The following is a 23,475-nucleotide window of genomic DNA, read 5'->3' as shown; positions in this document are numbered from 1 at the left end:
AGGCCTTATTGAAATGTAAATAGGCCACATCTAGTGCTCTCCCACAGTTGAATTCCCTAATCATCCAAAGAAAACAATCAGAATTGTCAGATTTATTTTTCTGGGTGATTAGGGAATTAGATCAAGGAGAATGCTGGATGTAGCTTATTTGGATTTCAGTAAGGCCTTTGATATTGCTCTACACAGGGGACTCACAAACAAGCTGAACAGCTTGGAGGTAAATCCCATGGTGGTAAATTGAGTTAGAAACTGTAACTCTTTGCAAACTCTTAGAGGCTAATATTCAATACGCCATTTAATGGACAAGTTACCTGACCCTCCTGATTCCCCCCGCCCCACCCAATACCTTCTAGCTGTTTGCTGGAGGAAGGGACCCTCCTTACTGCTCCTGGCACATCCACGCTCCTCTAAGAGAGTAAGCAATAGAAAGAAGGGTGGGGGGGAACGCAACGATCTTTAAATGATTGCGGGTAGGTGAGAGGGGGCAGCATGGTGAATACTGTTCAATAAACAGTTATCCAAAAAATAAAAAATAAAAATACTGGGATGAGGGGTGTCTCAGAGACATTTTAAGCATTTGGGGGATTAGGAGGGCATGGCCTGACAAGGCCTTGATATGATATTTTGGGGGGAGGAAGGGGCTGGCCTGCTGACCCACTTATTTATTTTTGCTTTTTGTTAATCACAGCGCTACTTAGCCTGATATCTTTAAAGATATCCAGTTAAGTAGCATGTTATCCGGCCAGACAAGGCCAGAAGCAAGTCTAAAGTTATCCGGCTAACCTATCCGGATTACCCGATATTCCAGATAACTAAACTCCTTCCTGAAATGCCCCTGAAATGCCTCTTTTTTTTTTATCTGGCTAAATTATAGCCAGATAACTACTTATAATTTAGCTGGATAAATGGCTGAATATGCCACATTCGCAATTTAGACGGATACCTTGTGAGTTATCCGTCCAAATGGCTTTTGAATATTGACTTCTTTGTGAATAAGCGAAATGTGTGTTTGCATGGCTGGATACCCTGCGTTATCAGCAATGAAATATTCCTAACATTAAGAAGAATTCTCATAAAATAATTTCCTTGTCAAGGTGACCCTCTCTCACACCTGGAGTCAACTTTAAATAAGGAAGAAAGAAATCAGTGGGCCCATGGTGAGGATAGAGAACGCTGCACACTCCTAGGGGGTCTATATCCTCAGCATTTTTCCTATTGGTATTGTCACAACCCCCAAAAATAAAAAAAATATTAAAAAGGAAAAAAAAACCCTCTCCCCCCCTTCCCTGCACCTCTCTGGATACAGGAATCTTGGAGCCTTGCTGCTGCTGCCTCCTGCCGCCAGCTGCCTGGCTTGCTCTTCATGCCCTGCCTGACTTCTGCTTCCGCCTTGATAGGTTGCTGGGCCACTGTGGCCGCTCTGCTTGCTCCTTCTGCTCTGCCCCTCTATTAGGCGAGCACATTTGCTGTGGGGATGCCATGCTTCTTGGTATCTGACCTGTCATGAACAGGTAGATTTTAAAACTCCTGTGTGCACCAAAACCAGGAAATAGTCGCGTTCTGGGGCGTGCGCGCCGTGTGGATTTTACAAGGCACCCACTTACGTGCCTGTCTCCCTCTATGTGCATAAAAATATTTTTCTGAAAAAGGGGTGGGGCACAGGCCTGGTTTGGGCGGGGCATGGGATTTCCAGGAAATATGAATGAAACCAGCGCGTAAGTATTTACATGCGCACGTGCACATGTAACTTTACTTCCGCTATGGACAAAAAAATAACTGTGGTAAAAAACAAAAGCGAGATACATGAAGTCAAGGGCTAAACACGATTACTTAAACCTTAAGCAGGGATGAGAGCAGGGAGAGGGAGCACAGGGCAGGGGTACCTGGAACGGGGTGCCGGGGGTGGGAGACCGGGTGAAGGGGTAGGGAAGGGGGGTGGGGGGTATGGAGAGAGGGGGTAGGCAAGGAAGGGTGCCAGAGAGGGGGGAGGATGGGGGGGAGGAGTAAGGGAACACGGGAATGGTATAAGAGATTAACATGATGCTAAAGACCATTATAACATGATGCTAGGGGATCATACAATATTCGAGAGAGGACCATGCAGCAACGAGAGTCAGTGACTAGGGAATCTTAGAACATTCTGGCAAGGGCCCGGCAGCAACGAGAGTCAGTGAGTGTGCTGCAGCTCTTTAAGGAAACGCTTTTTTGAAAAGCCAAATCTCACGTTTTTTCTTTTAATCTTTTTGAAAATCATCTCCTCTGTGTTTGGCGATGTTGATGCTACACTTTTTTGCAGCCTAATTCTGCACTCTGTGCCCTGGGGTGTTAAAAATACTGTTGATGCTTTACACTCACTCAGAGGATAACTTTCAAACAACTGCATAAGGTGGCATATATACCCGCGTATACGGTCACACGCAGGTTTACCATAGTATTATTCTAACCCGCACATATCATACGCATATTCCATAATGTGTATGTATGCTTAAGCACAAATACATTCAATACATTGAAAGTATTTTAATGCATTCAATATGTGTACTTTTCCTATCTTAAAAATATACACACACGTATATTTTACGTGCAAAAATAAAGTAAGACATATTCATGTAATCGGGATTTATGCACAGAATTTAGTATAATTTAAAACATGTGTACATAAGTGAAATGATCAGTTTTATCAATGATTCCACCAGTTCATGACCACTCCACAGTTCACTCAGACCTCCCACCCAACCAACAGTGCACAATAAAAACATTTAACATCATCACTTATGCAAGATAATTGCAGGTGTAAAATTACATGAGTAAGTTGGCAGATCCACATGTGTTTTAAAATAGCAACTCACCCCAGAATGCCCTTAGGCCACCCTTTTGTGCACATGAAAGCAAAAATACATGCGTAGGTTTGGGGTTTATAAAATAGTATGGATGCAAGTAAATGCTACTTATACGTGTATATGCTCATTTTTACGTGCATAACACTTTCAAAATTCATCTTCAGGTTCATGCCATTGTGCTTGCAGCCTTAAACCTTACTTTATGCCACTATCTGAGCTGCTTTCCCCTCATCAGGAACCGTGGGGGTCTTAACGCCACTATCTCTTCTGCTTTTCCCCTCTCTCGGTGCCTTGGGGTGTATATATGTGATTGCCGTTGGTGCCCCTTGCTCCTCTTTTGGTGCCCTGGGGATCTTCATGCTATGGTTTGCACTGTTTTGCCCCTCTTTTAGTGCCTTGAGATCTTTATGCCACAGCTGCTGTGCATTTACCTCTTTTTTTCCGTACCCTAAGCTGCTAAAATGACATTGTTTATGCTGCTTTTTCCCTCTCTCTGTGCCTTGAGGTGTTCATGCCAGGGTTGGTGTTGCCTTACTCTTCTTTTAATGCCTTGGGCGGCTTGTGATGGTGTTGTTGGTGCCGTTTGCCCCTTTTTTTGGTGCCACTTTTCTCCACCTTTTGCTGATGATGCCTGTCCACAAATTTCACTGACTTGGATAGAAAACCCCAGTGTTAGAGTCCAAAAGAAGGATGCACTGCTTCCCACGTTGACTTTAATGAAGCAACATCATGAAAGAAGCAAACGAACTTAGGAAACCAATACAAACAAAATAAATAAAGAACGGCAACCAAATCAAAATAACAAACCGAACAGAAAAAGGATTCCTTGCACATCCCTACTGGTTTCCATTGCAATTTCTAGGTAGCAATGTAAGCTGTGACTTAATTCAGTTTTGGACTCATTTTTCCCTAAAAGGCTCAGGTTTACTTGGTTTGAGTCTTTTGCTTCACCGGTGTCTCACACCCCGAGTTTTACCTTTCTTAACAGTTCAGATTCTCAGTTATGCTCAAGTTTATGTTTTAACGAGTTCTCGCTTATCACGTATTTCGAAGTAAGGGACGCACTTCAAAACCTATGACATCTAATGCTTCATTTATTATACCTGTACCTTCTGAGCCAAAATGTTGGCTTTGCCATTAGCTCTGCTGTTCTCATATTTCTTGTGCTTCCTTCAGAGCTTTACTGTAATAATATGTCATTCTCCCTGTCCCAGTGAGTGCAAGTGAGCCTTTCCTACCATGTGCACCACACAAATTATATTGTGTGTTTTATTTTCGATCTTTGCATTCAGCCTGTATTGATGCATAGCACAGGGAATGATCAAGTGCAACGTCCTCCCAAAGGCAGAATTGTTCATTTTCCCAGTATCCTTATTCACATTCTTGTATTTTGTTCTAGCTGTGTCTTTCTTGGGATGGCTACATATGAGTTCACCTGAAAGGATGCTTGCTGTTGACATTTCATTATATTTATGGCTGCTGAACCGCTGATTGGTAGCTTCAGGGAAAGGGAGGGTCTGCTCTGGATGAAATGTGATGCTGGGGGATCTGTCCCCTCTCATATGCTGGAAATTTCCACTCTTTCCAACACACATTTAAAAAAAAAAAAAAAAGAAGAAGAAGAAAGAAAGAAAGGAAAGGGTCTCGCGCCACACTTACTGATCCTCCGGCGCGTCCTGCACTTTCCTGGCTTGCAGTTTTGACTGTGGAAGGAGTTGTGGAAGGTGGGTGAACCAATCTTTGAAAGTAATCGTTACATTTTAATGCACTGTGTTCCGTTGGCACTAGATGAGCGATTGCATTCTAAATGTGAGGCTGGGCAGCTGGTTTCCAGGATGATATTTAACACTTCCTGCTTAAAGAGTAACACACAGTATCGCTGGACTGTATAAGCATTAACAATTAAACAAATTGGACTGATAGACAGAAAGCCGGGGATCCTGCTCTTGGGCTGGTGCCTGTGTGTGTGTGTTCCCACTTATCAGTTAATAGTGCTTAGGAAGCCCTGGCTGTGTAATTACTCCTGTACTGGGGATCCGGAGTTTAAAGGAGGGTAAGGGAAACAAAAATTCCCAATGGGGTTGTTTTCCTTTGGAAAATGAGCTGCGGGATGAAAATCACTGCTTTTATCAGGTGGCTATCAGATAATGGAATCGTTACTAGCTGATTCATAGGAAGAGTTTAATCTAACCGCTTAAATTTCTTGCTACATATCTTGGCAGAAAGGACAGCCGGTAGAAGAAAGTGTTATCCTTACAGGGAGTTGAATTTAGCAGATATTTGAAGTTTGATGGAGCAATGCGCTGTAACATTTCCAAAATGCTGCCAAGTTTTTGCAACAGGTCTTGGTATTTCGGGACATTAAACCGTGTGACTGCTGCAAAATGACACATTGAAATCTGAACGGCGAACTATGGCTAAGTGACTCCGCTCAGGATCGCCTTCCCTTGACTGCAGGAAGAACTTTCAAAGGCAGAGGAAAGTGGAGTTTTTGACTGATCTCAAGGCTCCTGCTGAAAAGATTAGAACACCAAAAGGATGACCAACTGAGTGACCAGCGGCAGGGGAGGAAGCGAAAGTGGGAAGGCAGGTCTGTGCGATGACAGTGAATCTTACCAGAGGCATTGTTTACTGCGATAGTTTGCTGTTGTAGCTTTATAATTTAACTGGGCAATGTAGAAAACAGGCTTTGAGGAGGGGATATACCTCCTCTCCTCATGATTTTAGGCTTTCAAATGCAAAGCTGGAGACAATTGAGGAGTTTTTCTATTATAGGGTTTCATTAGTATTTTCTTTTTTCAAATGCCATGCTGGAGAGCCAAGAAATGTATAGTATATAAATCTGAAAAATTACGTTTTGAATTAGGAAGGTAGTTTTCAAAGGAACCTCTGTGCATATAACAGTGCTTTATGCACAGGGTTGGCCTTTTACAAAATTGCCGGCCCAATATGAGGGTAAACTTATGCGCGTATGTCATCTTTGCACCTAGATTTACCCAGGCTGAGTGGAGGCATTCCTGGGACAAAGTTACCCCTAGATTTTATCAAAATGCTATAAATATAGCGGAAATAGCACCTGTGATTTAAAAAAAAAAAAAAAGTGTGATTAGACTAGTTACCCTGCTCTTGCTTCGCATAGCCCATTTCCGCAAGGTGCGATTAATTTATCGCACCTGTGCTGTTTTTCACTTCACACGCTGATTCATATTTTTCAACCATTATAATTCCTTAAAATCTTCAGTGATGTCAGTTTTACTATGAATATCTCAGAATGTTTCTGTAACACCACCACCCCCTAACCACGAACCTTCTGAAACCCACCCCGATTCAAAGTGCCCCTCTACAGTGGTACATATATAGAGAGTGTCAGACTGACACTGTATAGAGAGTGTCTCTCTCTCTATCTTGATATATGGGAATTATATATTGATGTAATTAAAGTTTATATATATGAAATGTCTATTGATTATTTATATGATTTAATGATTTTTGTATTTTTTTATTATGTTTTGTAATATATGTTGAGTATTGCTTTATTTACCCATAGAAAGACATGACCCAAACTGAAACTAAACCATATAAGAAACATTTGTTAGATATTCGAGTGTGCTTTTTACCAATCAGCTCAGATCTAAGATGACTAAGAAAATAATAAATAAATAAATAAATAAATAATGCCCATTTGACTACTAGCACTATCATAAGGTATAAAGAACAGGGGACATACAATGAAGTCACTGGGTAATACATTTAAAACTAATAAGAGAAAATATTTTTCCTCAACACATTACTAAGCTCTGGAATTCATTGCAAGAGGATGTGGTGAGAGCAATTAGAGTAGCTGTGTCAAAGATTTGAAAAAGTTCCTGGAGGAAAAGTCCATTAACCATTATTAAGGTAGAGTTGCAGAAATCCACTGCTTATTCTTGGGATAAGCAGCTTGGAATATATACCCCTTGGGATCCTTCCAGGTACTTGTGACCTGGCTTGGCCACTATCATAAATAAGATATTGGGCTTGATGGACCTCTGGTCTGATCTAGTACGGCAAGTCATATGTTCTTATGGATTTAGTATTTAGGAATAAGAGTGTGGTATGTTTGTTACATACATACATACACACACATATATATATATATATATATATAGATATATATATAGATATATATAGATATATATATATATGAGGATGGATGTAATTATACATTTAGAGGTCAATATTCAAAATCCATTTATGGATAACTCACAAGTTATCTACCTAAGGGTGTTATTTTCTAAAGCTAGCGCATGCGATAGCTAGATCGGGGAGGAGTAGCCATCAGAAGGGAAGGAATTGGGGTGGCACCGGGGCGGACACCGCGAAGACAGCGCGGACAGCAAAAGGTAAGGAGCCTTTTCGCTTCCAATTTCACGCCCAATAGCACCACCTTTTACGATGGCACTATTGGGTGTGAAAGCCGGCAGCAATCGCACCGCAGAGGTGCGATCGCTGCCGGCTATCGCAGGCCCCCCACCCCCCTGCACCACGCGATTCATAGAGCTGTGCGTCATTAGAAAATCCCACCCTAAATGACAAGTTTTGCCATATTCAGCCAATTATCCAACTATTATCCAACTAAAATTTAGTTGGATAAAAAAGAGGCATTCCAAGAAGGGGGTTAGTTTTCTGGCTAACTTAGCTGAATTTGAGATATATCCAGCTAAGATAGCCAGATAATTTTAGAGCTGCTTCAGAGCAGGCCTAAAGGTAGCCACCCTGTGTGGCCAGATAACTAGCTAGTTAACCAGATATCTTCAAAGATATCCAGTTAAGTAACACTCCTTAGAAGAAACACAGGCATGAGCCTCCTGTCTTGATTCTCACCCTCCACCTCAACAAACTTTCAAACCCATCCACTAGTCATGACCACTACCCGACCACCTCCCCCCCACCACATTTTGTGAATTGTCTAAAATAAATATTTTTTGGTGCCAGCTGGGCCCAACCATCCATCCCTCTCCCCTCCCTTCCCCAATAAAGACACCAAAAATATGACCTTCTTGCCCCACTAAACAACCCCACACACACACACACACAGATGCCCTCCCCCGAAGGCCTCATGCCTACCTTTTATCTCATTCGCGGCCCCCTTCTCAATCACAAGATCACAGTTCAATGTGATCTCGGGCGCTTCCACCGTTACTCAGATAATAGCTCTGGAAGCATTCTCTTATCAATGTACATGTTCAATGTCTGCTGACACTTACAGTGTTATTACCTAAGTAATGCTGGAAGTGCCCAGGATCTCTTGAGTTTGAAAAGGGGGGCCGTGACTAAGGTACCAGGTGGGTGGGAGGGCTTCAGGGGATGATCGTGATAAATGTGGAGAAGGGTTGTTTGGAGGTGAAAGAAGGCCATATTTATGGCACCTTTAGTGGGGATGGATGGGGAAAGGAGGAGGAGGTCCAAGAACTATTTATTTTAGACAAATAACAAGGGAGGGGGTCCTGGCAAGTGGATGGGTTTGAATGTTTGTGGTAGTGGTGGGGTGGGGTGGGAACTGGGACAGAAGGTGTTATGAATCCTGCCCGCAGGCTTCCCCCGCGAGCAGGCTCCTCACCTTGTTGCTTCCCGATGCGGCCGGGAGCCACCGTCGTCGGGCCTTCTGCGTGGCAGGAGCCGCGGACTCAGTTTTGCCTCCTGCGGCCCAGAGGCCGCCCTTCGTGCTCTCTTCACCGCGGCCGGAGCCGCAGACTTCTTCGCCATCTTCGCGGCTGGAGGCCGCAGTCCCCGGGCTTGTCTGGCAGCCGGAGCCGCCCCCGGGTCCTCCCGCAGCGGCAGGAGCCGCTGCCGACGTCAGGGCCTGCTCCTCAGCGGCGACGTTGGTGCAGGGCCGCTGCTTCTCAGCGGCGACGTTGGTGCAGGGCCGCTGTTCACGGTCCTGCATAGCTTCCTGTTCCTGTCTTTAGGCGCGCAGCCGTGCCTCCTTGCAAGATTTAAAGGGCCCACGGCCAGATATGCCCTGGGCCCCACCTAAGCAATGTTTCCTGTATCAGCCCTATAAAAGGGCTGCTCCTGCATTCCCCCTTTGCCTTGCATCGGAGTTACTTCGCTCCTGGAAGTCTCTGCCTTCCAGCGCTCCATCAGGTCCTTCTCGTTCATCGTTGGAGCTCCATGTCTCGTCTGCTTCTTGTACCTGTCTTCATCTCCTGAGGTCCTCATCCAGGTCTCCTGATGTCTCGTTTCCCAATGTCTCGCTTCCTGATGTTCCAGGTGTCCTGATGTTCTTCTCCAGTGCTTTCCAAGTTCTCCTGTGCTCTTGAGCCTTCTTGTCCTGCCAGCTCCATGGTTCTCCGGGTGACTCGTCTCCGTCAGTGGAGTTGCCTGCAGCTGGATTCATGTCCTGCGCTCCTGAGCCTTCCTGACCTGCCAGATCCTGTGGTTCTCTGGATGACACCGGCTCCATCATTGGAGTCTCGCCTCGGCTGGATTCCTTCCTGCACTCGTCCCGCTCTCCGAGTGATCCGTGACCAGCCTCCTCAGGCTGTGTAGGGCGCGCAGTAGGACAGGGTGGTCCGCGACCAGCCCGTTGGGTCCGCCCTTGAAAGTGGGCTGAGTAGGGCGCCCTGAGAGACAGTGCCAATGTCTAACCTTCCCAGCTTCTCGTCTCGTCTTCAGTCTTCCAAGTTCCTCGTCACGTCGAGAGTCTTCCACAATCCTTATCCACTTCCAGTGTCTCCACGTCTTTGTGTCGCAAGGCCTCCATCTGCCCTCATCCTCAGTCCAGCCTGCTGCTCCATGCTGATCCCGCAGTGGCAGGTCCAAAAGGGCTGGGAACAGTCGGAGGACTGTTCATCAACCAACATCATCTTGTTGGCTCCGGGAGCATGCAGGTCCGGCAGAGGGTAAGACCTTGTCTCCGCCATGCTGGGACATGCTGCCAACCCTCGGTTCAGTCCTAGATTTGTCTGGGGTCGGGCCGAGGCCCAAGGGCACACGAAAAACCCCCACGTAACAGAAGGCCTGTGACTTTGGGGGGTTTTTTTGTTTTGTTTTTTAAGAGTGCTACTTAACCAGATATCTTTGGTAATATCCAGTTAAGTAGACAGTTATCCGCCCATACAAGGCTGAATAACTTTAGGCCTAACTGGCCACATTCAAATGCTGGCTGGCTATATGTAGCTGGATAACTATAGGCAAGTGATTTCAGTGGGACGTTTATTCCACTGAATATACCGGACAAGTTATCTGGCTAACTTTAGCTGTTTAACTTGTCTGCTACCCAGTTTACTGAATATGGACCTCATTGATGGTATTTATTAAGAAAGTATTGCACTGGGGTATGTATATACACATGTATCTCAATTAAAAGAAATTTAAAGATCTATTTATTTAAAAAGGCATTTGACATAGATCCCAAATAGTGAGAATTTCTTCTTGTCATCTTATAGCACTCACACATGGGGGTAATTTTTAAAAGGATTTACATGGGCAAATGTAACTGCTATTGTAGTAATTTTCAAAAGCCATTTACCCACGTAAAGTGCACTTAGGTAAATCCTATGGACAATTCAATAGCATATATTGTAGCAATTTTATAAAGCCCACTTTCACTGGTAAACTGAATTTACACACATAAAACCCATTTTTAAGTGTGTAAATGCTTTTGAAAATCAGGCCCTTAATGACTCTCATATCTCTCATTATAAATATAATAGGTTGCAGAGTAAGAAACAACATGTGTAAGTTATTTTATATTTTTTAATGTGATATTTAATTTTATGGTTTTATGTTATTTTATAATGTGAATGTAACCTTGTGAACCATCTTGAACAATTCTTTTGGAGAGTGCAGTATATAAAACTTTGTATACAAATAGAACTAGCTGTTTGCTAAACTGGTTAAAAATTTCATTTCGACATAATAAATGAATGAAAGACTAAACTGGTAAGAAAGCAATTATAATGCAAAATGGTATAGAAGAAGTTTAAGATAATCTGAGTGGGCCATATCAGGGATATGTTAACAAGAGGAATCTATTAAGTTTTACAGCAGGGAGGGTAATTTTCAAGCTATGTCCATGGGTAAACCAGTGCTTTACACGCAAGAATGGGCTTTTTGAAAATTTCCACTCTATATGCAAATAAAAGTATGTGCAATGAGAAATTGCATTTGTATTTTTACCTGCAGGAGGGGGAGGTATTCCTGGAGCAGGGGCTGGGGCGGGGTTTGAAATCATGCACTTACTTTTGAAATTTCAAACCTTTGTGCATTTTTTTTCAATCTGAAAATGTACCTGCACAAAATAGCAGGTGTAAATGTATGTGGCTAGTTTTACTTAAGCAATTTTAAAAGGAAAAGTACGCATGCAGTTTTCCCTTGAAAATTGGTTCAAAAACCTTGGGTAAAAATTATCCATGGACTCGGTAATGCGGGTAGTTTTAAAATTACCCTCTTAATGGGCAGTAGCTCTGCAGAGCAAGGATGAACAAATGGGGGTTCAAAAATAAAAGCAATTATTTAGCAACCACTTGTGGGATAATAAAGCTGAAACCAGGAGGCCCATATTCCAAGCAGTCACGCATTCCGAGGAAGCTAAACTTATGGTTGTCGGAAGCAGTGATAAAGATGGAATAATGAAAGAAAGGTAACGATTTCTCATGCATAGGGAAACCAGTTTCTCTGACCATGGAGGATCAAGCCCCAAGGGCAGGCATCCTTGTGAAGTTTAATGCAAAGAAACATTTATGGTTTTAAAGCGTTTGGAAGAGATTGATCTAGTCTGTTTAGTTAGTCCAAAGACACAATTAAAATCTATGAATGTGGGAGGTTCACATTTTAGCTGTCAATATTAATGTATGCAGACATGCAATCAAGTTGTGCCAATAGATAACCATTGTTTAGGCAGTTGGGGGTTTAAAAGTCCCTGGTTTTGATTTAACAGGGATCAGTGAAGATTCTGAATTATTAGTAAACAGACATAGGGAGGGTATAGAAGTGCTTTATGAACAGAGAAATGGCCCTTTAAAAAACTGTGGAATTGATATGTACATAAAGTTACATATACACATGCATACACTGTATACATATATTATACACAGTCTGGGTGAGGCATCCCAGGAGGGTGGAGTCTGGGTGGGTTCAAGACTTACACATATAGGGGTAGATTTTATAAAAGTACGCCCACGCGTACTTTTGTTCGCGCACCAGACGCAAACAAAAGTACGCCGGATTTTAATAGTTACGCGCATAGCCTGGCGTATCCATTAAAATCCGGGGTCGGCGCGCGCAAGGCTGCCCAAAATCGGCAGCCTGCCTCTGTTCCCCCTCCCCCCACCTTCCCCTTCCTTACCCCCCCCCCCCCCCAGCCCTATCTAAACCTCCCCCCTACCTTTATTGCAAAAGTTACGCCTGCTGGAGGCAGGCATAACTCGCGCGCGCCAGTGGCCCGCTGGCGCGCCATCACCCAACCCGGGGGCTAGTCCGGAGGCCTCAGCCACGCCCCCCGGAATGCCCCCGGGCCGGCAGAACGCCCCCCAGAATGCCCCGAATGTTGCGCCGCCCCTGACACGCCCCCTAGCAAAGCCCCGCACTTACGCGCGTCCCGGGGCTTGCGTGCGCCGCCGAGCCTATGCAAAATAGGCTCGGCGCACGCAGGGTTTTTTTTTTTTTAAGGGTTACGTGCATAACTTATGCGAGTAACCCTTTTAAAATCCACCCCCTACATTTTTATTTTAGAAAGTACATGCATAAATTCTCATGGTAATATCACAGGTGTAATTGTGTGTACATTTTTGTGCCAGGATAATTATCAAAGCAAAAGAATGCACGTACTTTGAGAATTCATATAGAGTCTGTGGGTAAAAGGCAAGTGCAGAGTGTAAACAGCCTGAAAGTCGCTCCCCAGAAATCAGAGGAGACTTGGAACAAATTTTAAGAATAATGTTAAAAGGAGGATTGTTCAGAATTAAATTTCAAGTGGACTTGCATTGGACCCCCCTTGTCATGGTGCACTAACAATAATAAAAAATAAATAAATAAGGAATGTAAATAAAATCCATAAGAAGTCCCATTGGGAGGAGTTAGGTGATTAGAGTGGTAACTTAAAAAATAAGAGTGGTTTTCACTACAGAGCCTTTCCTGCCAGTAAAATAGTGCTTTGTCCACAGGAATGGCCTATTTGAAAATTGCCTTCCCTGTGTACAGATGGGGGTGTGTGCATGGGTGCAGGTGTACACAAAGTTCTACTGTCCATGTGCTGGTACCCACAATTGGGGGAGGCATTCCTGAGGGTTGGGTTAGGGCGAGGATTGAAACAATGTGCATACTTTTGTATTTTCAGGGATAGGTATAGTGATAGGTTTATGGGTAGATTTAAAAAATGCTGCGCGCGTAAAAAAACGGGGGTTATGATCGGGGCTGGGGCTGGGCCTGGCCCCGCGTGGAACTCCTGTTACGCGCAGAAGTGCCGGACCCAAGGAAAGGGGCGGAGAGGGGTGGGGGCTGGAGGCGGCCGGTACAGCGGCCATTTGCTGCTGCGCCGGGGAAGTCCGCGCCGGCAGTCAGCCTGATCTCATTGCCTGCGCCCCGCACGGTCCACGGATTTTATAACGTGCACGCGCTGGCATCTTTTAAATTCTACCCCTTAGGTTTTTGCACCCCTAGGCACTGTTGGTGATCTGGCCCCCCAGCTCCTCCCCAGAAGGTCAGACAATAGGAAGTAGGAGATCTAATGCACAGACCCTCGGTTTCCTGAAGCAGGAATTAGAAAATTCTGTAACACATTGGCAAATATATATTTTTTTATATTACAGTATAAAAGTATTTTTCCAACCTTGCTTGTATCCTTAGAATTTATTTTGCTTTTATTTCATGAAGAAAAGGGAACTTGAGTGTTTGCATAGGTAGGAGATGTCAGAGATCAGAAGAGGAGAAGGAGAGGGTGAGAGGACAAGGGATGGGGAAAGGAGAGACAAAGATGACTGGGTATGAGGATAGTTGGAAATCAGTGATGGGGAAGAGGAAGGAAACGAGGTAGGAGGTGGATTAGAGGATGGAGGATCTGGGATTGGGGGTTGGGGGGATTCCAGGAAATGGGAGAAGGGAGAGGTAGAAAGGAAGGAAATTACATTTTACAGTGGTAAAGTTTTAGTCATTGTTGTTGTGGTCCTGGCCGCGAGTACCGCGGCCAGGCCCTTACCTCTTGATTCCCGGACTTGCTCCCGCCTCCAGAGTCCTGGCTTGCGGCCTGTTTGGCGGTGTCCCCGCTGGGGCAGCGCCGCCGTGAAGGTTCTGGTGGACGCCCTGTTCCTAGGCGCACGCGCGCCACCTGGGCGCCTTTGTAGCCCGTTTCCCGCCAGTACTGACTCCGCCCAATTCCTGACGTCAGACGCCGCGGCCTTGATAAGCTGGCCACGGCCATCCAGCCTTTGCCTTGCAACGGGTTAGCATTCTGGTTTCCTGTTGCTTTGCGCCCCGGAGTGACCTGCTTGGCTACGTCGCTCCGTTCCTGCTACAGTACCTGCTTGGTTCCTGCCTGGTTCCAGTACCCGAGTCCTGCTACAGTTCCTGCCTGGTTCCAGTACCCGAGTCTTGCTACATTTCCTGCCTGGTTCCAAAACCCGTACCCAGTTATAGTATCACTACTGTCTTAGTCTGGTTCCAGTTACCTGTCCTGATCCACAACCCACCTAAGTCCCAGCGGCCGGGCCCCTACAGGCTCCCCCCGGGGGGGGCTTCGGCTTCCAAGGGTGAAGCCACCTAAGTCCCAGCGTTTGCGCTCCTACGGGCTCCTCCCGGGGGAGCACCAGCTTCCAGGGTGAAGAGCATCTACGTCCTGCCTGAACATCTGCCTCCCAGTCCGCTGTTCATCAGAGACATTGTCCATCTCTTCCTAGTCTCCAGCGGGTTGGCCCAAGGGTCCACTAAACTGAGACTCCCACAACAATTGTATTGTTCGTATTTTACTTGATTTGCAGGCCGATTCAGTAAAAGTCGCAGGAGAGACGGCGAGCGCCCACTCTCCCGATGCACACACAGGCCACTCTCCTGTGCATGCGATTCAGGAGGGAACAACATGCAAATGAGGGCCCACGGTAAAAGGAGGCGCTAGGGACACTAGCGCGTCCCTAGCGCCTCCTTTTTGACAGAAGCGGCGGATGTCAGCGGGTTTGACAGCCGATGCTCATTTTTACCGGCATTGGTTCTCGAACCCGCTGACAGCTACAGGTTCGGAAAATGGACACTGTCAAAATTGAGTGTCCTTCTTCTGATCTGCGGGCCGATTTTTAATTTTTTTTTTCTTTTGGGGCCTCCGACTTAATATCGCTATGATATTAAGTCGGAGGGTGTACAGAAAAGCAGTTTTTACTGCTTTTCTGTACACTTTCCCAGTGCCGGCCGAAATTAACGCCAGCCTTTGGGCAGGTGTTAATTTCTGAAAGTAAAATGTGTGGCTTGGTCGCACATTTTACTTTCTGTATGGCGCGGGAATAACTAATAGGGCCATCAACATGCATTTGCATGTTGCTGGTGCTATTAGTTTTGGGGGGGTTGGCCATGCGTTTTCGACACGTTATTACCCCTTACTGTATAAGGGGTAAAAATAGCACGCCGAAATCGTGCAGCCAAACGCGGGCTAACAGTGTGCTCCGCCAGAGCGCACTGTACTGTATCAGCCTGTATGTAAGTTGAAATTGTAAATTGTTTAGAGCCTCAGAGGTAGGCAATAAATAAATTCAAGCAATAAAAGAAAGAAATAAGCTGCAAATAAATACATTTAAGCAAATAAATAAATAAATAACTAAATAAATAAGGAAAGTTCCTGGATCTGGGGGATAGAATCTGAAGTCATGGGAAGAAGGATTTTAATTTGGTGGGGGGAAGGAGGTGTCCCTATTGTGCTTTGGACCTGTCACCCCTTGCATCCCCTTTCTAATCTCCCACTCAATCTGGTATATATATAAACAAATACACCTGGCATCAATACCTTCTTTCAAACACACACACACACTGCCACTTCTGATCCCCTCTCTCGTTCTCAAAAACAAGTACCCCAGCTGATCCTCACTCATCTCTCAGCTCATCTCCCAGCTCTCCATTCAGCCCTCCTAATCTCCCCAAAATAATATGCATTTGCTGTCTGCTCCAGGCTCACTTCCCCTCCTGTTCTCTGCAGTTGGGTAAGGAAGCAGAGAGCTGTTCTCTGCTGAGTGAGATTCAGCACACCTTAAAGCTAGCAATTCTTCAGTCTGGCTGCTGCCCCCAGATTTTTGCCACCCTAGGTACAGGCCTAATGTACCTATTAACAAATTCAGGTCTGGATATGTGCCTTGTTTTATAGGCATGTGTAGAGTCAAAACATTTGTTGTGGTTCATTCATTAGGTTTGTTTCAAACAAAAAAAAATGCCGTTTGTTTGTTTAATTCATTCATTCATTCATTTACCAATGTAGTCATTCAATGGGGGAAGCAATGCAGACTATTTTAGGCTTCCAAATTGGGATTTTCTAATCATTTCTAATGAAAATGATGGGTAGACTCCATCAGAAGGATGAAAGCATGCTGACACATCAAGACTATGCCAAGTGGATTCAAAAATGGCATGAAGAGACCAAGGACCTCAATGGGGTATAACGGTGCCAGCAGTGACAGGAGATCTCCAAAGCACCATCAGAGGAACAAAAACAGCAGCAAGAGGAGCCAGATCACCCCAAAGCTGCAAAAATGTGGAAAAGGGCACTAGCAACAGTTGCATGAATCTCCCAATGCTCTATGAGAGGGCCAAAGTGGCACCAAGTATGCCGTGAATCACTCAAGACCCCATGAAAGGAGAGCAAAGCAGCAAAAAAGGCATAAAAACCCACAAAGCAGTGATAGTCAAAGAAAGAGAAAGAGTGGCATGAAGATCCCAGACCATCATGAGAGGTGCAAAGCAGTTCCATCAGAAAGGCAAAGGGCACCAACCAAATTGGTAAAAAAAAAAAGACTAGGCATGAAGAAGCCAGAGGAAATCCCTAGAGGAGGCCTGATGTAATTTCCATATGTCATCATTAGGTGAAAAAGCTGGCTGTTTAGGCTTGGAGTTGGTCTTCACTGGAGGTTAAGAGGCTACTGACTAGAGGCATCTAATGCTCTTTAGCCAGTAGCTGTTTAATATCCTGTGAGTCAGAAGCAATAATCATTGAGGAGCATGGTCCTGGTTCTGGGTGCTACACTTCAGCAGCCCTTGCCTCTTGCTGTGGTGTAATCCAGCAAAGACTGAGTACAGGATGAGAGCAGTAATTTCAAGAAATGCAATGGAACAAAGTTTGAAGAAACTGTGCAAGAGGGCATGAAACCATTAAAGGTAACTGGGTGGGTAAGGTCTGTCTAAAGCACAAGATTGTGAAGGAAAGACCAAGAGTCAACAAGTACCATAGGGAAAGAGGTTTGGAAAGCATCAAGAAGCCAGACGTAGCTGCGGAGGAAGCACTCGAAGGTACGAAGATTGGCTCTGAGAGGCTGCAGCAGCAGTGGCACTGGCAATTTATTAAAAAGTAAAACCCTAGACGCAGAGCAGCTCAGCAAGAAGAATAGCTGAAACAAAAAAAAACCCCAAGGTGCACCTCAAGGGCTGAGGTGGGAGGAAGAATTCTATCAAGAGTCTGAAGAGTGATGCAGCAAGCAAGCAAAGCAATGCATGGCCAGGGCACGACCGAGTTAGCAAGTTTATTAAAGGAAGGGGATTTGGAAAGTACCAAGAAGACAACTGGAGCAGCAGAGGAAGCATCCTAAAGGTACCAAGACTGGCTTACAGCACCGGCAGCAGCAGCAGCAGTGACACTGCTTAATCAGAGATGGTTTAAGCAGAGCAACTCAGCAAGAAGAATAGCAGAGAAAAGCCCAGATGTACCTTGAGGGCTGAGATAGGAAGAAGAAGAATGGCATCAAAAGCCAAAGTCATCCGGAGGGGCTGAGCAGTACCTAGAGTGGCATGAAGGGCCCGAGGAGTGGTGCATCAAGTATGTAAAGCAATGGATGGCTAGGGCAAGACCAAAAGTTGGCAAGTACCGTAGAGGAAGGGGATTTGGAAAGCACCAAGATGACAGCTGGAGTGGGAGATGCCTGTCTCAGTAGGAGGAATGTGGTTGATCCTACCAGTAGTATATGCTTCTATCAAACTGTAAAGATCAAGTCATGCACGTGATATGTACATGTGGCCAGTACAGTGACACTGAATGGCTCATAAAATCCGTTATGGTTCCATCGGATACTTGAATAACAGCATTATATAGGTAGAGTTCAAGTGGGTGACAACATCTTGAATCAGATGCTCATGAGAAATCTCAGGTTCTTCCTGCTTCTCATGGAGAAGCTGCCCACCCTTCAAGCTTTGATGGAAATGACTCTCTATTTTCCTGATTCTCTCTCAGGTCCTTCTGGATAGAATTTCCATGGTCCTTGTGCCCCAGCCCCAGGACTTCCTTCACTGCCAGGTGCAGCAAGTGTGAAAAGCAATGGATACCACAAAAGCCTCCATCTTCAACTACCATTGACATATTTGCACCATGATCCATCAGAAGTAAACCTGCCTGAAGGCTCCTGCCTCTCTGGTCTATCTACCAGCCTTCCAGCATCTTTATGGCTGATAGGATATTGCACATGGTATACGGGCAATCCATCACCTAGGCTTACAGCACAGCCCACCTGCACCCTGATGCTCAGTCAACCACTAGAGCTGCTACCTGCCCCTGCTCAGCCAGGTCCCCACCAGCATGCTGAGAGAGCTAAGAATGTGTGGCATTCACACTGGTCCAGATATCACTAGTGAAATGCATGTTACTCCCCTTTTTCTTAGCCACCTGCGCCTAGGTGCAACTTCTTGTACAGGGTGGGCATTTGTAGTTGGGAGCTAGCACATGCAGCAGATGCATAAAGCCAGCATTTTCCACTATCTGCAGGGGCTGGTCATCCAGAGCAATCATTTCCCTGATGCTCCTCCTTACTACTTTAAATGCTGCCTACCTCTTGACCCATCATAGTGCTAAGGTTCAACATCCCATTGCCTCTATGGTGGTTGCCACTTTGAACACATGACAGGAGCTTGCTGGCCTGCCACCTGACTGCTGGAAGGGGCCATGTGATCAGCTTGGGGAAAAGTCTTCCCCTTTTCAACCCCTTTCCTCTGGCTTTTACTTTGAGTGGCAAAAGGGATCCCCAGGCTAGTATTGTCACCCTCCCCTGATGCCAGTGCTAGTGGGTGCTGCTTCTGCAGGTGATGCTATATTACAGTGTTTGTAAGATGCCCCACCGAGAAAGACTCTGGTCCTTACCAGTGGCGTAGCCAGAATTGATTTTTTGGGTGGGCACAAGGTTAACATGGGTGGGCTGTAGACATGCAGGTCTACTAGTTGTTTTTTTACTGATAAATAATGCCAAATTATGCAGCATAGCATTCACATCTATGCCTAAGTATGAGGTTTACTTAATGATACAAACATAATTCACGGTGATTTGTGGTACTTTAGCCTTCTTATTATTACGATTTTATACACGGCTCCTACCTGTCCATAAATTTTGAGAGAGCGGTTGTGTTGCTTATATTTAAATTGCTAACATCTCAAAATATAGATATATATTTTTACCTTTGTTGTCTGATCTTTGTATTTTTCTAATCAGTTGGTCCTGGTCTCTTTTTCCCTTATAGCTCATTTCCTAATTCCTTTTCAGTGTCTTTCTTCTATTACTGTCTTTCTTCTATTACTGTCTTCTTCCCTTCCACACACACACACACATACACGCTTTCTCTCACAGACTCCCTCTCACACACTGAAGCTGTCACTCTCACTTGCTCTCCCCCCCCCCCCCCCAAGCTCACATTCTCTGCAGACACACATACAAGTTCTCACTTTCTCACCCCTCCCCAGGCTTATATTCTTATGCACACACAGACGCACATCCAGGCACCCATTCTCACCCACACACATAAACCCAGACTCCCATTCTCACCCACAAACCCATGCTCCCAGTCTCACCCACACATATTCAAGCTCCCATTCTCATCCATACATATACACATTTAAGGTCCTATTCTCACCCACACATACACACATTCAAGCACCCATTCTTATCCACATATTCAAGCTTCCATTCTCACCCACCCACACAAACCCAGGCTCTCATTCTCACCCATATATACACACATTCAAGCTCCCATTCTCACCCACCCACAAACCCAGGCTCCCATTCTCAACCACACATACACACATTCGAGCTCCCATTCACCCACATATTCAAGCTTCCATTCTCACCCACATACACACCCAGGCTCCAGTTTTCACCCACACACACTCCCATTCTCATCCACACATACACATTCAAGCACGTGCACAGCTTCCGCTTTCTCCCCCAGAGCAGGAAGATCAGCTGCCTCTCCTGCTGCCACCGGACTCCTGCTATCTTCGGGCGTCGGGCGGTATGAGCCGCCGAACTTCCTGTCGGGGGGGGGGGAGCGGAAGCGCAGCGCACAACGTCCGCTTCCTCCCTCCCCCCCCCCCCCAAGCAGGAAGATCGGCGGGCCATACGGCCCGACGCCCGAAGATAGCAGGAGTCCGGTGGCAGCAGGAGAGGCAGCTGATCTTCCTGCATTGGGGGAGGAAGCGGAAGCTGCGCGCGGCGCTTCCACTCCCCCCCCCCCGAACAGGAAGATCGGTTGGCCATACGGCCGCAGCAGCGCTTCCCCATGTGTGCCGTGATGGCGCGCGAGGCGTGGGTTCTCTTGTTCGCTGTTGCAGGGATGGGATCCCGCGACAGCCTTGCAGTTCCGGTGCCAGTTGGGTGGGCCTGGGTCTAAGTTGGGTGGGCACCTGCCCACCCAGGCCCACCCATGGCTACGCCACTGGTCCTTACTCACTTTAAAGTCTCTTCAGATCAGAGATGTCTTCTCCTACATCTTTGGAGGCTGATGCTGGCACTGGAGTTAAGGTTGAGGGAAGTACCCGAGGAAAAATGCAACGAGCATCACTCATATTCTCTATCTGCACTGCCTGCTCTTCATGGGAGTTTCTCTCATCGCTGTCAGTATCATCATTCTCCCCCCCCCCCCCCCCCCCCCCCCCCCCCCCCCAATCTGTACATTACATAAGAAACATAAGAAAATGCCATACTGGGTCAGACCAAGGGTCCATCAAGCCCAGCATCCTGTTTCCAACAGTGGCCAATCCAGGCCACAAGAACCTGGCAAGTACCCATTAGTCAGAAACTAAAATGCTTCTGACTAATCTTCCCAAGTTGTTTTCAGCTACTAGCTCTTCAATTTCTGATTCAAGGAATATCAGATAAGATTCTTCCTTGCAATCTGTTATTAAAAATATTGCCTCCATTGCCTCAGAAACAGTAGCCAGTGTAGACAAGTGTGCTGCTGCTATTGGCTGATGCACTTCTGCTGCCTCAGTCCATACCCTGTCCTGCAACTGTCAGCCTTAGATGGTTCTCTGGCCTTTTTCCTCCAAAATAAGAGGGAGAGGAACAGGAGATAGTGGCACATGCTCTCCAATTTTCGATAGCTTCTGCCTTCAGCTGCCTTCCTCTCCTGCCATTCTGTACCTAAAATGTGTCTGTTCAATTTAGAGGCAGGACTGGCTTTTTTATTGTGGCTACTAGGCTGGGCCTGCTTTGCATCAATTTTGCTGCCCCTGCCAAAGCTGCCAAGCATGCAATTCCTTCATCTCCCTTTTCCTGACATGATGAAATTTGTTGAAGGGTACTGCCTACTGGGGGTTTTAATATTATAATATTTATTGATACTGTAACTGTACCCCCACTCACAGAATAGAGAACTCTGTCTCTCTCTCACACACACACACACACACACACAATGTATGTGTATACTGTGTGCACTCACTGCTGACTGACTGCTTTTCCAATCCACACACAAAAAATGTTAAAAGACTGGCAGCCTGGTAAGTATCCTCACTTCAGTGTCCAGACAGAGACAAAAAATTCACTAGCACTGCTACAATCTCCACACAGTGTTCTACCCTGACCCTCCCCCACTGAAGAGCAAAATCAAAAAAGAAACAGTCCCACTGCATCTGTCTTTCTGGTACAGTGAGAGAGAACACTGCAGCACAGAGAAGATCAGAAGCAGCCTTTACAATGCCAAATCCAAAAGTTGCTAACTTATTTTTTTTTATTCTGAGACGGCTTTTCCAAACATGTCCTTCTCTATCAAACTCCTAGAGAGGAAATCAGAGCTTCTTGCACATGCTCAGTTTACAGTGAGCGTAGGTCACTTGATCCAGATAGCAGCTCTAGGTAAGTTAAAAAGTTGCTGCATTACGATTGATCCTCTGTGTGGCTTTCTTGCCAACTTATCCAGCTTCTACTCTGATAAGGCTGTGAGGTCACACAGGCAAGAATTGTTGCTATAGACATCAATGGGAAACATGAAAAAAGGAGTCAAAAAATATTATCTCATTCATGGGAGCCCTTCATTTGTTTTGGTGGTCCATGAATTAAACAAAAAAGAGACTCATTTTTTGTTTTACTCATTCATTACAAATGAATGCACATCCCTATTGCTTTTTTCAAAGGAAGTACATGACCAAAAAAAAGTCTCTGTGGGTGCTTTTTCCTTGTGCAGTTTTCAAGGTGAGAGTGAGAACTAGTGCAAAGTCCATGGCTAAAAAGTGCAGCAATGAAGGCAGTATGAAAATTGCCCCAAAGCGCAAGAAATCAAAGGAGTTGATTTTAAAAGAAGCACACGGCTGTCCTTGTGCGTGCGGGTCCTGGCACACGCACATGGACGCACCGATTTTATAACATGCAGGCACTGGGGGCGAGTTTTTGGTAAATACGTGCAGCAACACAATCGGGCCTCACCCAATTAAGGAGCATACTGGGAGGGAACTTCCCTATCCCCCTGCCTAACCTTCCTTCCCTTTCCCCTCTCCACCCCATCCCCTAACCCCCTACCTACCTACCCCCAATTTTTTATTTCACTACTTACTGCTCCTCTGGAGCAGAATTAGTTTCCACGCTGCCAGCGCACGCTTCCCAGAACAGCGGCTAATTGCCACTGTTCCGGACGGCCTCCATCGTACCCCACCCTGCCCAGACCCTGCCCGCCTCTTGTGCACGTTCCGAGGTTTACGCGTGTGGCTGGGCCCATTTTAAAATGTGCACGGCGCGAACAAGGCCCGGCCACACGCACAAACCCTGGTTTTTGCACATGCGGGCCTTTGAAAATCCTGGCTAAAGTGAATTTATAAAAAAAACACATAAATAAGTATATTATTTTGATAGATACATATACACACACACACACACATATATATATAAATATATATACACACACACTGCAAGTTTAAATATTTGATTTTGTCCTTCAGAATTCTGGTGGGGTTTGTTCTCAGCAGTTATCTAACCTGTTGAGTTGGATGGAACAGCTCCCCTATGAGGAAAGACTTGGAGAAGAGAAGGCTGAGGGGGGATATAATAGAGGTGTTTAAAATCATGAGAGGTCTAGAACGGGTAAATGTGAATTGGTTATTTATTCTTTCGGATAATAGAAAGACTAGAGGGCACGCCATGAAGTTAGCATGTGGCACATTTACAACTAACTGGACAAAGTTCTTTTTCACTCAACGCACAATTAAACTCTGGAATTTGCTGCC

At 45.6% G+C, this 23,475-nt stretch overlaps 1 protein-coding gene across 2 annotated transcripts in view; it reads left to right on the top strand.

Moving 5' to 3' along the window:
* The first annotated feature begins 4,447 nt into the window (after window positions 1-4,447).
* The window catches only part of SLC38A4 (solute carrier family 38 member 4), a 186,603-nt gene continuing 167,575 nt past the window's right edge, over window positions 4,448-23,475 (top strand). The window contains exon 1 of one of the 2 annotated variants that reach the window (XM_029616423.1): window positions 4,448-4,564. The gene's annotated coding sequence lies outside the window, so the exon portion shown is untranslated. Of the gene's footprint in view, window positions 4,565-5,315; window positions 5,431-23,475 lie in introns of those variants that run through there. The other variant, XM_029616424.1, reaches the window with a different exon arrangement.

Source organism: Rhinatrema bivittatum, chromosome 9 (genome assembly GCF_901001135.1).
Source record: "Rhinatrema bivittatum chromosome 9, aRhiBiv1.1, whole genome shotgun sequence".
In the NCBI taxonomy this organism is placed as follows: Eukaryota; Metazoa; Chordata; class Amphibia; order Gymnophiona; family Rhinatrematidae; genus Rhinatrema; species Rhinatrema bivittatum.
The sequence above is the reverse complement of the archived record's forward strand: the minus strand, read 5'-3'. Positions and strand labels throughout refer to the sequence as shown.